Consider the following 16,648-nt stretch of genomic DNA (forward strand, 5'->3'; position numbering starts at 1 on the left):
AGTAAGCCCCATTGAAGTCAATGGGACTTACTTCTGAGTAGACATAAGAATCTGGAAGTCTGCAACCCTCGGCACGCTTACTTGGGAGTAAGTCCCACTGAACTTAATGGGGTGTTCCAAATCAACAGAGGACGTTGATTTTGAACTTCATAGTGTGGGGGATCAGATCTGTCTCCCTTCATTGCAGGAAGGCATTTTACTCTCTTCTCCCTCCAATCAGTGATCAAGAGACACATGGTTTGAATCTAGGAAAATCCTTCCTTGGCAAGTTCATGGCACTAAGCTGGCATTACACACTGCTGATATGTCACCATTAACTTTTATTACTAACTTATCCCCAGTCTTTTTGAAAAGATGATAAAGGAGAAAATGTGTGTGAGGCATCCTGGAGGTTGATGATGATATGTAAAGGACCTACAAAATTCTGTGAGTGACTGGTCAATTGAATGCCTACACAAAGAAAATACATTTAATAGCCAGCAGACTAGGGTGACTAGGTGCCCTACTTCACAGAGGACAGTCCTCTATTTGAAGGGCTGTCCAGTTCAAGTCAGGTTTAAAAATAAAGAACTATAAGAAACTGTAAGAAGGGAAGTTAGGGGCCTTGAAGTTGCCCATTAACAGCACCTGGTCATTATTCCCCCACTATAGTGAAAAGTATTGTATTTCTATTTAAATTACAGTAATTACTTCTAAATTTGCATCTGTACATATAAATTAGCAAATGCAAGTTTTGTGCAACCTCATGTCTGCTTTTGTCTGCTTTTTTTGGCAATGCATGTCCTCTTTTTTGCAATGTGTAACTAGCCACCCTATAGTGGCCATTCATACGCAATAATTGCATATGCAACAGGAACCTCAGAAACTGAATGACATATATTTCTAACTGAGCATGGGTGGCATTTCCCCCGTTCTCTTGGAAAGTCCCCTTGCCTAAATAATGTAATCAATTTGCTCAATTTTAGTTCCAGTGGAAATCTGAATGTAAACACAAAATTAATGCATCCCTAAATGAGGTACATTATGATCTGTATATGTAGCATAGCACTGTTGCCTGTGTAATGTAGCAGCACAATCTGTGCCTGATTGCAAGGTTTTTTAAAAATCAAATCTTGGTGTTTTTCATGTACAGAGAATTGTTGAGTAAGCAATTTGGAACCAACAATGTCAACCACATTTTTTGCTGTAATTTAACACTGATTTCCTTGTAATTAGCTTTAGGATCACTGCCTGAATCTTTCTGTGAAATGGGAAGAAATAGTAGGCAGTCATCATGAGCACAGAGTTGACAACTAAAGCTGCAGAAGCTTGTGAACGTATTGAGCTGTGTTGTTGTTTGATAATTCCTTTGTATCTTATGAGGGAAAGGCAGATTTCTTCAGACTTGTTACACTATTCATAGCAAGCTGAATTCAATTTCAGTTATTGACCTTTCACTGACATTAAAGGCCCAGCATTCACTAAATCACTGATGCACGCCACTCACACTGATTTGCTGAGGCATGTCAGTCATGCTGAAAATAGATCATAGAATCTAAGCACTGGGGGTGGGCAGGAACCCCTTTCCTCGTTTCTTGCCTGTCCTCTCTTTAAATCCCTTAATGTGGAAGCTTCACAGGTTTGGGAACTTAATTCTTGGGGATCACACGACGACTAACTCATAAATTCTTAAATGCATTCTGAAACCATTCAGGGTTTCATCTGCCAGCATTGATCGGCTTTAATAGGAGCTATGGGCCCAATTCTCAAGGCCAAATAACAATCCTAAGAAAATCTTCTCCCTGCTGCATTTACTTTAGAATATATGCTTGTGCATCTTAGAACAGTTTCTTCATCCTGGGTACCAAGTGCTATGAGAGCCAGTGCGGTGTATTGGTTACAGCGTTGGATGGTTAGAGTGTTAGAGCAGGGAGACCAGGCTTCAAATCTCCAGTTAGACACAAAGCTTAAAGTGTGACCTTGGACCAGGTGCATGCTCTCAACTTAGCCTATCTTACAGGGCTGTTGTGAGGATAAAGTGGGAAGTGTGGGAAACACCTTTAGTTCTTTGAAGGAAAGGCAGGATAAAAATGTTGTGCTAGCATCATCTTTAGAAACCTTCTCTCTGCCTATGGTACACTGTAGATCTGTGGTCTGGATTATGTGGATTGTTCATTGCTGAAACGACTGTGTGAGAAGTCATACTCTGCAGCAGGTAATTGAACTAGGTAGATTGTTTTTGTTCTTTTTAACTGAGTGAGTTTGCACATTACATCATGCACAAGTGGGGGAGAAGATGCACAAGTACAACTGCTCAAGACTTTGTAATGTCCGAAGTGGAGAGGGAACAATCCCCCTTCAGAGTTATACATGACCCCTCACCCACCCACCCCATGTTAGTCCAACCACTGCCAGGGATATGGCACACTGATGCAGAGATGTTGCACACAATTGGGCAGACTTGTGCAATATGAACAATACAAATGCTATGTGCTACTTCAGGACCACTACCATAAAAACATAAGGAGAACCCTGCTGGATCAGACCAAAGGCCTAACTAGTTTAGCATTCTGATCCCACAATGGCCAACCAGATGCCTATGGGAAGCTTACAAGCAGGACACAAGGGTAATAGCACCTTCCTGCTTGTGTTGCCCAATAACCATTTGGACATACTTTTTGGAACACTCCATTGTTAGTGTGCTTCTTTGAACCAGCCTCTATTACTGACTGTACAACAATTCTTTCCCAGCACAATATTGAGGGGTGGGGGGATGGCCATGTCTTCCTTTTCTTTGAAACAATACCCCCAAAAATGGGAAAAAACCCCACCCAACCACAGTTTTAACAGACTGCATTTTGTCCAGTGTCTCTGAATAATTGTAGTTGATCAAAAACATAAATAACGCAACTCCAGTTGAGCATTCTTGTGTTAACTGGGTCAGTTCAGTCTCAAGTTCATCTGTTATTTGCCATCTGTATTTCCTGTCTCGTATAAATTCGTGTCTTACTATACCTCCAATTGTATCTTTCAGTGGGCACCATCTATCTTCACTCTGTCTTTACCCTATTCAGTAGTGTGGTCCTAACCTGTACCCATTATTAGAGTGTATGCTAGCATATTTTAGAATGAGCAGACTTCAGGCTTGTGGGATCTACTTTGTCTAGACCCCCGAGATCCAGGTGCAAAAGGCATACAATTAGAATTAAAGAATACTGAGCCCAGAAATGTTGTTCAAGTATCAGGACTGAACAGAGCTCACCATCCATCTCTCCACACACAAAATCAGTCCTGGTTACCCCAAGCTTTCTTCATTTGGGAAGGTAATTTGTTGCTGTTATTGTTAAACAGGTGGGAGTCAGAAATGCTTGCTGAACTACTGCAAATTACCTGGAGACCTATAGGTAGATCCAGATCTACCTTCTGCCCACTCCTATTTTAGAGACTATACCTACTTTGTTGAATACATTATTAGTTGGTTTTGTTTTTGTATTGGGTCAAAAATCTTTTATGGTGTATGCTGAAGTTTGAATTTCTGAGACCTAGGGAGCTAAATGTGACATGCTGAACCATAGGAGATGGGAGGAAACCATGGCACCATAATCAGATAATGCGGAAGAGTTCACTGCTGTTGGGATAAGAGTCAATAACCCTTGTACTAACTGTACAAGTGATTTAAGTTGGGCTTCAAAGCATCATAAAGAATGTATAAAGCAAAAAAATGGTCATAGTGGGGAAGAATTCCAGCTAGGGTGCTATCCCTTAGTTCCATTAAGAAAAATCAGAGAAAAGCAACTGACTATGGTATGGCGATTGGGGAGGCAGCTGGCCTCTGGCAAGTCCTGAAATAGAAAAGCTTTTGACACTACCTCAGTAGAGAATATGTCAGGGGGGTCACATGCTGGTGGTGGGTGGCATGGCACTAGAGCCACATGACATTCACACTTTCTCTTAAGAGCTTCACCATCCCATGCCATTTCTCTCTTTCTCTCTCTCTCTCTCAAAAATCTAAAGAAAGGGGAAAAGAAACAACATGAGTCAACAGTAATCTTGAGAGAAACAGTGTTTTTCTCTTCCCTCTCTCTGTCCCCCTGCCCCCCCCCACACACACCATTCATTCACAACAGCCCATCCGCTCTCTCAATACTCAGAACAGGGACGCATGCCTGTGCACACAGAAGGCATTAGAAAGCAGCTCGTGCTTTCCAAAGCCTCTTCTGTCCCTGCTCAGGAGAGGGAGCTGCCTCGTCCCTGACTTGTCAAGGAAGGCTTTGGAAAGCATGGATCCACACTTTCCAAAGTACTCTTCAATTCCTCTTTAAGTGAGGAGCTGCCCCTGCCCACCCAGGTGGGGAAGGCTTAGGTGACGCTTGCCAGAGGTGCTGTGGTCTGCATGAAATGCAGCCAAAGGCCACATGAGGGTCACATGCATGTGTGTAGTCTGTGAGTTGCACACTCCTGCTCTGCCTAAGTGCATGTGGGTTATTCCCCTTCCAAAAGAAAAATATATTGCTTTTATGAGCAGAAATACAGATATGTATTTACTAAGTCAGTATCTTAGATTATAAACTTTTACTTTAAAGTGTGTAGTGGTGTGGGGAAATAATCAGACCATTACAGCTTTAAACCTTCCAGTTATTAGAGCAAGTTAGGTGATCAGATTTGACAAATTTTATTTCTCAAGTATTTCTTCAGGTTATTGCCTGTTTTTGTTACTCATCCTGATATGTGTCATCCAGGAATGAGTGGCTGATCTTTTGAGGACTTTGAGATCAGGTGGTATAAAAAAAAATGGGATATAAATAATTTAAATAAAAAGCTCTGCTTTGATGTCATTGTGGGCCTTGGCAGGTAGAAATGTCACTCTTTTGGCTTAGCTGCCCTGATGTGAAAGAAGGGCAGAGCAGCCTTTGGCTGCGCCGCTCAAAGCTTAGAAGCCCTTAGGAGTGCATTTTTAAGGTCAATGACAGAACTCTGCTAAAATTAATATATGTAAGCAATGGTTTCATGCAGTCACTTTTGAATGAAACCTTATTAGTGTAAATCAGTTGAGCCATTCAAAGCTTTTTAACAGAAGGTATTGGCACAGTCAGGAATACAACACTTATAGTATAGTATGATACACAAACATATATGGGTATTATTGTGTAGTACACAATGGCTACTAATCTTTTTCACATATCCTCTCTAATTTAAAAAATACATTCTTTAGGGAACACTTAGATCCCTAAAGAAGTGTAGGGAATACTGTAAAGGTCATAGTAATAATATCCAGAACTCTATTATATATATGATAATCTGTATGGGGTTGTGTGTGTTTTTTTTGCACAATACCATTGTATGTAGTTTAATGATAATTAAAACAAAGCAATTATTTCAGAGCTGATAGGGTTGTTGTATACTCCTCCAGAGTCTTCAACATGCTACCCTTGGGTTATCAGAAATCTTCCTCAAATTAGGATTCTGAAATCTTTAGGGTTTACCTGTGTTGCAAATGTCTTCTCCACTCTGGTCTTGGACTTAATGAGTCTCTCTGGACTCTAACACACTTTGTCATCTTCCTATTGGAGGGTGGAACTCCCAGAACAATGTCTGTGTCAGTCCCTTAGCCAAGGCATTTCTCCATGGGCTATTTCCTACTGGAAAGAGGAAGGGTTAAGAGATATCCTTGGATAATGCATCAAATTTCTGCTAGATTTTGGGAATTTCACTTCTTCTTTCCTCGAAGACTGTCTTTCATTTGACCATGGAGGAGTATTCAAGAGCTGTCTGATTAATGGGAGAAAATGAATTGGACTGTTGAACAGGGATAATGTTACTCAGGCCTTTTCTAGAAAGGCAGTGATGATAGTTGCGTTACAAGTATATTCAAATATCATACAGTCAGACTATGAAAGGGAAAAAGGGTTTTCTCCAATAGCATCCTGAGATGAGTGAAACAACCACATACCACCCCTTACTGGAGTAGCCACACAGTTAGTAAAATTTTCCTATTGAGATATGGTTAGTCTATTCACAGGGAAACCCAGTATGGAGTGTGATGTCTCCAAAAAGTGCTGTATATGTGGTTTTATACCTAGAAGCCTAGAATGGCCTCTCTCAACCAGCTGTGTTGGACTACAACATAATTCCCAGCATGCTGGCTGAGAATGATGGATGTTGCAGTCAAACACATCTGGAGAGCACCAGCTTGGTGAAGGCTGGCCCGGAAATACCCCGAAGTACCCAATCTTAAAGCCACACATTCATAGAAAGATTTAATCTTTCTGAACCTTCTATTGAAGGGATGTGATTCACCGCATACCCTCAGATGTGCAAAGGCAGACATGGCCTGCCAAAGTGGAAGGAAACCAGGAGTTGGCCAAGAGGTATGCAAATCTCAGATGTTCCTCTTAATTGATCCCCAGGCTCTCATTAAAATCTGTTCACCTCTTCACCTCGTACCCTCACACAGTCCCAAGGTATTCAGTCTTAAATGTTGTGTTAACCTGACCTAAATGGGAGTAAAGGCCCTAGTTTTCATAACTCCCAGCAATATAAAGGTATATTTGAAACCACAAAAAAAAATATTCAGATTTAAAAACAGCAGCAACAACCTTATTCTGGTCAAAACAACATATTTGGGAGTGGTCGACGCTGTGGGAGTTCTGGAACATGGTTGCTGTCTGCCAAGAATTTCTCCATGTTAGTCCACCGGTAAATCCTATATCTATTCTTCATCATTTTGAATCTAATGATGCTGCATTCCTGAATAAAGACCTTCTAAAGCAATTGTATAAAGTAGCAAATTTCTGTATTGCCTGTAATTGTGGAGGTTTCCCATGTAACCTTTTTAACAGCGGTGGATTGATAAAATTTGGAAGCAATGATTACGTACTAACTTAGCAAGTGCAACAAGCAGTGAATCCTAATTTTAAAATATATGTTACAGCACTGTGGTTTCCATTTGTCTCCTATGTGGAAGCCTTTCAAGTGTCTGATCAAATTCCAATCAAGTACAGATACCTTAAATTTTGTCAGACTATGATTTTGCTATGTGACTTATATTGTCCAATATCTCAATAGTTAGTGATCTTTTAGTAGTTCCACCAGTATATCCATGATATACAAAAGGATTTCCCTTTAAATGGATCACCCCCTTGCTGAAATATTTAGGGGTAAATAATATATCTACGCAATTCTCACAATTGTATGACACCAACTTTGCATCACTCTTGAAAAATACACTTAATAATTTGGCATAATGGACAAGAGGAATATCTCCTGTTTGGGGAGGATAACATTATTTAAAATGATAATTGTACCAAGTTTTCTTTATTTGTTTCAAATACACCAGTATATATTCCAGAAAAACAACTGGATATGGTAGAATTATTTTCTAGTTCAAACAGCATATAGAAAACCAAACGTGGGGAAGCAGCTATTCCAAATCTTCTTTACTATTATATTGTTCAAAGCAGATACAAATGATAAAATAGGAAATACTTCCTCTATCCTAAGCTAGACTCAAAACTGAGCAAAATCTGGCCTCTCCTTATTCTTTGGAAACTATTTTATAGATTGCAAAACAAAGCAGACCTGTGGATCTGAATCAACACCTGGGGCAGTATCCAAGGGAGTGCTGCATCCTTGCTGATTCCATTGTGCTTCCACCAATTCTGTTCCACAAGTGAGACCCACTGCTTGCACAGCAGAGATTTAGTATTTCTGGGAGCAACAGGAAATACTTGTATTTGGAATGGGGCAAGTCAGAGTCACTTGCATAAGGGAGCTCCACTGACCTGTCACAATCTGTAAACTAGCATTTCCATTTGTTTTGGGGCTTCCTATAGGAAGTGTTAAATTTCTGTTGCACAAGTGGTGGGGTCCCACTTGTGCAATGGCATAGGCAGGAGGGGCCACTCCCGCAATGGAATCGGCAGGGCTAGGGAGGGCTAGTGTGTCATGGGCTTGAGCCCAATTCTCCCATAGTGCCAGCCCCACATCAACACCACCCATTTTTCTCATTTGAATATTTGAATCCTCTTCCTGTTATAAAGTGGGTGGGGTGGATGTAGGGGTAGCATTAGTTAGACAGGCAAAGGAAAAATCCCCATTGAAATGCATTGTGTTGCATATGGAAGGGGAAGAAATGGAAGCAGTGACAGATTTTATTTTCTTGGGCTCCAAGATCACCACAGACGGTGACTGTAGCCATGAAATTAAAAGACGCTTGCTCCTTGGGAGGAAAGCTATGGCAAACCTAGACAGTATAGTAAGAAGCAGAGACATCACCTTGCCGACAAAGGTCCATCTAATCAAAGCTATGGTTTTCCCAGTAGTAATGTATGGCTGTGAGAGCTGGACTATAAGGAAGGCTGAACGCCGAAGAATCGATGCTTTTGAACTGTGGTGCTGGAGAAGACTCTTACGAGTCCCCTGGACTACAAGGAGGTCAAATCAATCCATCCTAAAGGAAATCAACCCTGAGTGCTCATTGGAAGGACAGATACTGAAGCTGAAGCTCAAATATTTTGGCCACCTAATGCGAAGAGAAAACTCTCTGGAAAAGACCCTGATGCTGGGAAAGACTGAGGGCAAAAGGAGAAGGGGACGGCAGAGGATGAGATGGCTAGATAGCATCACGGATGCAATGAATATGGACTTGAGCACGCTCCGGGAGAGAGTGGAGGACAGGAAGGCCTGGCGTGCTATGGTCCATGGGGTCACGAAGAGTCGGACACGACTGAACGACTGAACAACAACAGTAGACAAATACAAATACAAATAGGGGCCGCGGTGGCTTAGTGGTTAAGAGACGCTGAACTGCAGACTAGAAGGTCAGCAGGACAGCAGTTCGAGACCCGAGTGCCGCGTGACGGAGTGAGCTCCCGTCTTCAGTCCCAGCTCCTGCCAACGTAGCAGTTCGAAAGCAAGAAATTACAAGTAGATAAATAGGTACCGCTTTGGCGGGAAAGGTAACAGCATTCCGTGCACCTTGGTGTTCAGTCATGCCAGCCACATGACCACGGAAGCGTCTTCAGACAGCGCTGGCTCTTCAGCTTAGAAATGGAGATGAGCACCGCACCGTAGAGTCGGACACGACTGGTTGGGGACACCTTTACCTTTAGTAGACAAATAAGGACATGCAAAGGCAGCCTGCAATGTCTCCCATGACCACCAGGGGCACTGTAGGCAAGTTCCACGCATCACCACTAGATGGAGCCCTGTTGCTTAGGCCTGTGACACAAAATGGTGGATGGTGCACAAAATGGCCACCATGCTTTGGACTTCTGAATCCGAATCGGTGCTCAGGCCTAGTATATAGAGTGTATGGTGTAAGCACCTCTCCTCAGGAACATCATCACTCAGGACCAGCTGCACCACTCAGGACTGGCTTCAGGCAGCAGGTGCTAGCAAGTAGGGGTGATGGTGAAATGTTGAAAGAGAGAGATGTGTGTGCCGTGCATGGCCTGCCCCACACCCACTAAGCTAGCCTGCTGCCCTCACGTGAGGGGGAGGATGCAGTCCTATTTCGAGTGTTGAAGTAAGATACAACTGCCAGTCTAGCTGGCTTCTATACATGGAATTGGAGGTGGGCATCATCTTGTCCCTTGCCTCAGGCAGCAAAATGAATTGGGCCAGCCCTGTCAGCACTGGCCTGATTCTTATTGAACTCAGTCTTTCAGCTCAAACTTTCTTCCAACAAATTTTCACCCTGGATTAAAGTGGATCTTAAATACTTTACAAACCTATACCATGACCATAATTTGTTACCATTGGACAGGCTACAGCAGCCATCACCAGAGGCCTCTCTACTGTGGTTGCCTCCTGAAGAAAATCAATTTATTATGATGGTTAGTTACTAGGCCATTATCCTCATTTGAATTCTTGTTTCAAGAGGCTAATACAGTGAATAGAGGGCTGGTTTTAGATATACCAGCTATTACTCTATAAGCAACAAGATAACTTATGTAGCCAAATGGGGAAAATGTTAGAAATTACACAAAAGGACTAGAAGGTCATCTGGTCCAGCACCCCGACCAGCTCACTTTGAAAGGTTAACCCTATTGTATTTGATCCAAATTAATATTCAATGTGTGTACATATGTATCTCTCTCTCGTGCTCTCTCTCTCTCTCTCTCTCTCTCTCTCACACACACACACACACACTCAACATTGTTACTTAGATGCTTAGGATAAGGGAATGCTAAGAATAAGGACATATATACATCATTTGTGGCATGTATTGTATTATAAAAATTCTGAGATTTTGACCCTTTTACAGTGCTCTTGGGTTATATTAATAATGCTATACAGTGCTTCAAAAGATTCACAATTTGTCAACAGCTGCCTGATTAGTGATACATTTCCATTTTTTGCTATCACAGCACGTACAGAAGGGGACTGGGTTAAAAATCCCAGATTTATTAATAATGGACAAATTAACACAGCAAATTAGGGCTCAAAAATGGAGACGGAAATCTGACTATTTTATGATAGACGGGTAGCTAGTAATCACATATTTGGAAGCAACCTGTGAACTGGGAAAAAGCCAAAAAGTATAAAACTATGTTTCTACTAAGTGCCTCAGAAGATACTGCCTTTTGTTTTTTATGCTAAGTGAACCAAAATAAAAGTGAGCAACTGGGGAGGGTGAGGATAATTGTAACCATAATTATCTTTGTTATGTGCAGTGTGTGTGTGTGTGTGTATTAACTAGAGTGGCCACTTATGCATTGCCCCCAAATATGGAAATGCATCACCAAAAAAGAGGACAAAAAAAGACAAATGTGCATATGCTAATTTGTATGTATAGGTGCAAATTGAGAAATAATTACTAGAATATAAATAAAAAATATAATACATCTCACCATACTGAGAAAGACTGACCAGGTAACCTGTGTGCCTGCCTGCCCACTTTGCTGTCCAGGTGCTAATGGCTGATGGGCAACTTCAAGGCCCCTGCTTTCACATCTTGTGATTCTTTATCTTTAAACCAGACTTGGACTGGACAGCCCTTCAAACAGAGGACACCTTCAAATAAGAGGACCATCCTCTGTAAAGTAGGATCCCTGGCCACCCTAGTGTTACTTGTAATGAAAACTCAATAAAGCAATAAGTTACAAAAGCCTTTATGATGGCCTAAGGATGGACGAAAGTCCCTTACCTGGTCCAGCAGCTGTTTTCAGTGGGGGGGAAGGCGCTCCAGTTCTTCCCCTGAAATTCTTGGTGCGGGGGGAGGCGCCCCGTCCCTCCCGGCCGAAATTCAGGCCGGGGGGGGAGCGCCCCACCTCCCTGGCCACGAAATAAAAAAGTAAATTGTAAAAAAAAAATAAAACCAACGTGATAGGCTACGTAATGATTTACGTAGCCTATCACGGCTAGATTTTCAAAGTCAGCCATGATAGGCTAAGTAAATCTTTACGTAGCCTATCACGGCTGACTTTGAAAATCTAGCCGTGATAGGCTACGTAAATCGTTATGTAGCCTATCACTTTTTTTTTTTTTACTTTACTGGGAAATGGCGGCGGCGGCAGCCAGTTGGAAGACCGGCCGCCGCCCCCGCTTCTGCCGAAACGCCGCCGGGACACGCCACCGAGAGGGACATTCGCATGAGGTAAGTCCCATCCCGGGGGGGGGCGGGGGGGAGAATTTCCCCACCAATTTTGGGGGGCCGAATGCGTTGGCATTCAGCCTCCTGGAGATTCGTGGAGAAATTCTCCGCCATCCCTATTGGCCTCACTGAAACCACCATGGAGCTAACCAGCTGTCACTGCAGCCTGGCTGCTTGAGAAGAGAAGCATCCTCAGTTTGGGCAGTGGCAAAGGCCCATTGGTGACATGGAGATGCTGATGATCCCTTATTTCCTAATGGGAGGAGAAAGTAGATGAAGTGGAGTGTAATGCTGCAGGAGCTTCTCCTGTGGCAGCGGCAGAGCACTATTTTCTTCTCCTTATTATTACATTTATATCCCACTTTTTCCTCTTGCACGGAGTCCAAGATAGCTTACATAGTCTTCTTCCATCTTTCAATTTTATCCTCATAAGAACCCTGTGAGGTAGGTTAAGCTGAGAGTCGGTGACTGGCCCAAAGTCACCCAGTGAGCTTCCTGTCGAAGTGGGGACTAGAACCTAGATCTCCCAAGCTCCAGGCCAACAATTATCCACTACACTGCACTGGCTCTCAAGAACATATTTTCTTATATTCTTCTTATAGTGCCTGCCAGTATTGACTTTGATGGTGCTGCTGGGTGAGGAGGACCAGCAACACAACATCCATGATAGGGTAAGATCGGGCAAAGTATGAGGCAGGAGAGGACCCATGGACCCCCGAAAGCCTGGAACAAGCTCTGAACACCCAGCTCAAGCAGAAAGCCTGCTGTAGATGACTACGTGGACTATCCAGCTCATGGACAGCTGTTGCTAGTGCCACTGCTTTGTTCAAGCAGAGAGGCTCCATTGTGGATACTCTATCCACAGAGTATACTCAAAGGAGCAAAATGCCCCAATCCATGCGAGTTCATCCATGAACGTTCCTGGAGGCATAAATCAGGTGCGCATCCAAATGCATGTCTCGAGTGTGGATGCTGTATATTTCCATGGTGATCATTTTAATAGGATGAGTCCTTGGAGGTGCAACACAACTGTGGTTCCTGATCCAGCATGTGGGTAAGCCTACTTCTCCATGCTGATCTCCTTGGCACAATTGGGATTTGGAAGAATGTATGAGTGGAGGAGGTAGTGGGGAAGTAAACATGAGAACAATTATTCCTTTTTACTTAGCACTCTTCTCCCTTCTTTGCAAAAGTTTTTGGTAAGTCCCTGTTTGTCATACATTTTAATGTGATTGTAGTGTTATCTATTTGTACAGAAAACACCCGTGGGACTCCTTGCTAAGCACTTCGAATGAACACACATGTATAATATTAGAAATGGCACTTTTTCATGAATTCATATTATATTTTCTAAGATAAGCTATGGACTGCTCTCTAACAAGTCAATTTTTCCTCCTATGTAGATTAACTATCCGTGATTTATTTTATCATGATATATTTTGTAGCTATTTGAAAACAAAGACCTGCTATATTTCTATGCCAATTTAAGTAACAGAACTTAGCCAGGTTTTCAGCTTTTGTTTTTCCACAATCTTGACAGATCATGGATAGTGTCTCTGAAAGTGTGCTGAGTTTTCCAACAAATATAATGAAATATATATATATATGTATGTATGTATGTATGTATGTAGTGAAGTGCCTTCATGAAGCCAGTTCTTCCTCACCTATCTGGAGAGTGTCGCAGTATCCTTTGTGGGGTCTGGTATCCTGTAGTGTTCCGACCAACGTGTCTACACTAGTGACAGCTCCAACTGGCTGATAGTTATCCTGCAATGAGATGGCACACTGTCACTTGATTGCTGGATAGAGGACTGCGACTTGTGAGATTTTGATAATATACCTATTTATATATGTTTAGGTTGCAATTCTAAATACCTTTACCTGGGACTAAATCCCATTTAATCTAATGGGGCTCACTTTTGAGTACACACCAGGGCCAGCCGTACCATTAGGCAGAGTGAGGTGACTGCCTCAGGCAGCAGATGCCTGGTGGCATCAGGACAGCATTCTGGCAGTTCCTTGTGAACACTGTGTCTGTTCTCCTCTGTTGGAGGACAGACCCTGGCCTCCCAACGCCCCCCTAAACTAATCTGCTGCCTCAGGTGTTATGGAGGATGCTATCCCATTGCCAGTGTTGAAGTAAGATTCACTTGTCAGTCCAGTCAGCTTCTGTACGTGGACTGGGAAGGTGGGGGTGTCATCTTGTCCTTCACCTCAGGCAGCAAAATGTTTTGGGGCTAGCCTCGTAGACATGTATAGAAATGCACTGTAAATCAAACAAAATCCATGCACACTTTGTTCATTTTGCAGCCTTAGAGATAACAAATGTATCAAGTTTGTTTTTTTGGTTTTTTTGCAATGGTGCCTAAATGTAAAAGATTTAGCAAATGTAATAAGCTGAAACGTTGACTTGGTTGTGAATAAAAGTAACTTAGTAAGATAATATGTCAAATTGGCTTAGTGGTTAAGACGCTGAACTGCAGACTGGAAGGTCGGCAGGTCAGCAGTTCGAGACCCGAGTGCTGCGTGACGGAGTGAGCTCCCATCTTCAGTCCCAGCTCCTGCCAACCTAGCAGTTCGAAAGCAAGAAATTGCAAGTAGATAAATAGGTACCGCCTCGGCAGGAAAGGTAACAGCGTTCCGTGCACCTCGGTGTTCAGTCATGCCGGCCACGTGACCACGGAAGCGTTTTCGGACAGCACTGGCTCTTCGGCTTAGAAACGGGGATGAGCACCGCACCCTAGAGTCGGACACGACTGGTTGGGGACACCTTTACCTTTACCTTTTTTTCCACTCACATTAGGGGGTATTGTGTTTTGTATGTTGTGCTTTGTTCTGTCCACGCTAGTTTGCATGACATAGACATATGGGTGGGACTAGGACAATTCATCTGAATTTGCCATGTTTAAAACCACTTTTTTATAGTTTTTTTAAATCATATTTTAATTTGCATTAAAGTGCTTTTTATATAGGTGCTATTTGGCCATTCCTTTAACAGCTTTTAAAAGAGTCTAAAAAGTGTTTTAGTGCTAATTAAAAGAGCGAAGGGGGGATAAACATGGTACTAAACTGGCACCAACCAGAAGACAGCATGTGCCTTTAAAAAAAAAATCAGACCTTGTGCTAAAAATACATTTTAATTTCAGCATCATTAGATTAATATTTCAATTTTAAAAAATCAACAATAATATAGACAAAGACAGGCAGTTTAGCACAAAATGTAAAAATCTATTAAAAAAATAAACACAGTGATAAGATGGTACTGACTGGAAAGGTAGTAGTAAAAGTGTGCCAGGGTGTAGTAGATGCATGGAAATAGGCTCACCTTCCTGATACGTCACTGCAAAGGTCAAAGCCACCCTTCTTCAGAAAGATCAAAAGTATCGCTAAGATGATCTCTGGAGATCGCACAACTATTTCATTTTTTCAAAATAATAATAAAAAGTTCCATTTTCTGCAGTCTGCAAAAAAGATGAAAAAGCCATAAGGAAAGCCAGGAGAAGAACAATTTGATGAGCAGAGCATGGCAAATGCAGAGTTAATACCTCCATGTGGAATCATGGTGTCATTAAAACTATCCTGTCTAAGACCCGTCACTTGGATGCAAGATTCATTGAAATCAATGGGTCTTGCTCAGTAAATATGTTTTGGGACTGAGAGGTCTGGGTATAATCCACCAAATTCCATTCTCATACACATCCACTCTGCAGTCAGCAGATATTATATAAAAAACATATTTAGGCGATGCATAGTCTGTGCGAGTATTTGGATTTTTCAAGATCATGAATTGAAATAAGTCCCCATGTTTCATGCAGAGATGTAAAAGCAATAGGATAGTTTCTCAAGAAAGTTTTTAAGGGCTTATTATAGTGAACAGACTCTGTTGAAGGTGTAAGGTAGGCTGGCCCAAGACATTTTGCTGCCTGAGGCACAGGACAAGATGGTGCGCCCCCCCCTTCCATTCCATGTACAAAAGCTAACCAGAGAGGCCACTGAACATTCCTTCAATACTGGTGACAGGGCAGTGTCCACCACCACACCTGAGGACATTGAGTTGGTTAGGGGGCATAGGGCAGGCTTCATGGCACACACAGCTCCTCCAGTATCTCATTGCTGCTCATGGCTCCACCTAGAAACTGTTCATTGCCCACTCTAACAAATGTTGTGGTGCAGCGGTACCAGCATGTGCCATGTGAAAAGAGAAATCCATTCAAATGTGTGTTGCCTGCAGGAATGGGCAGCTTGAGCTGGCTGACCCTCTGCCTGCTCCTTCAGTCGAAGGCCTTTCTCAGCATGTTAGCAGAAGGTGACTAGGTGAGATAGCTAGTCGGGCCAGGTCTGCAACTTTCAAGCATCATCACCACTGGCCCAGGAAGATATGAACTGGGGGGGGGGGTGCTGCCCCTCCCCCCAGGATCTGCTGCCTGCAGTGCATGCATTATTCTGCCTATGAGTAAGGCCATCCATGACCAATGTAACATTGTGACAAAGTGCGGCCGACTTGTCTCCCCCTTAAATCCCCTGGGTTGGGGATCCAGTGATGTAATTATGCTGACTACATTGCTTCCATCAGTGGAACCAGGAGAGGTGGTATTCCCTCCCCCACACCTACAATCCCCTGGCCCTGTGCAAACTCAAAATCTGCTCTGGAGGGCTGGGGAACCCTCTTGAGCAGATTTCCGAGCATTAAGCAAGGCTGCAGGCAAGGAAAGGATGAAAATCCCATTGTGCTAATGGTTGCCCACTAGCATAATGTTGGATTTAACCTACTGTTTGCCATAGATTCTTCCCTTCCATAGAGCCAAACAAGCAGTGCATGTAGAACCCAACTTTTGCATGTATACACAGAACAATCACTGGTTTAATGATTTTATGTAACTGCTATTTGTAAGCATGCTTTATATTGAATCCTTTAAATAAAAAAGAAATTAAGAGTGCAATCATATGCATGTTTAGACAGAAAAAAAGTCCTACAACTCCCAGCATTCCATGCTGGCTGAGGAATGTTGGCAGTTATAGGACTTTTTTCTGTCTAAGCATGCCCACTAAGAATTTTTTTTAAAAAAAGAATTA

This window comes from Heloderma suspectum, chromosome 1 (assembly GCF_057233095.1).
Source record: "Heloderma suspectum isolate Gila_16-S chromosome 1, 16-S_ref, whole genome shotgun sequence".
In the NCBI taxonomy this organism is placed as follows: Eukaryota; Metazoa; Chordata; class Lepidosauria; order Squamata; family Helodermatidae; genus Heloderma; species Heloderma suspectum.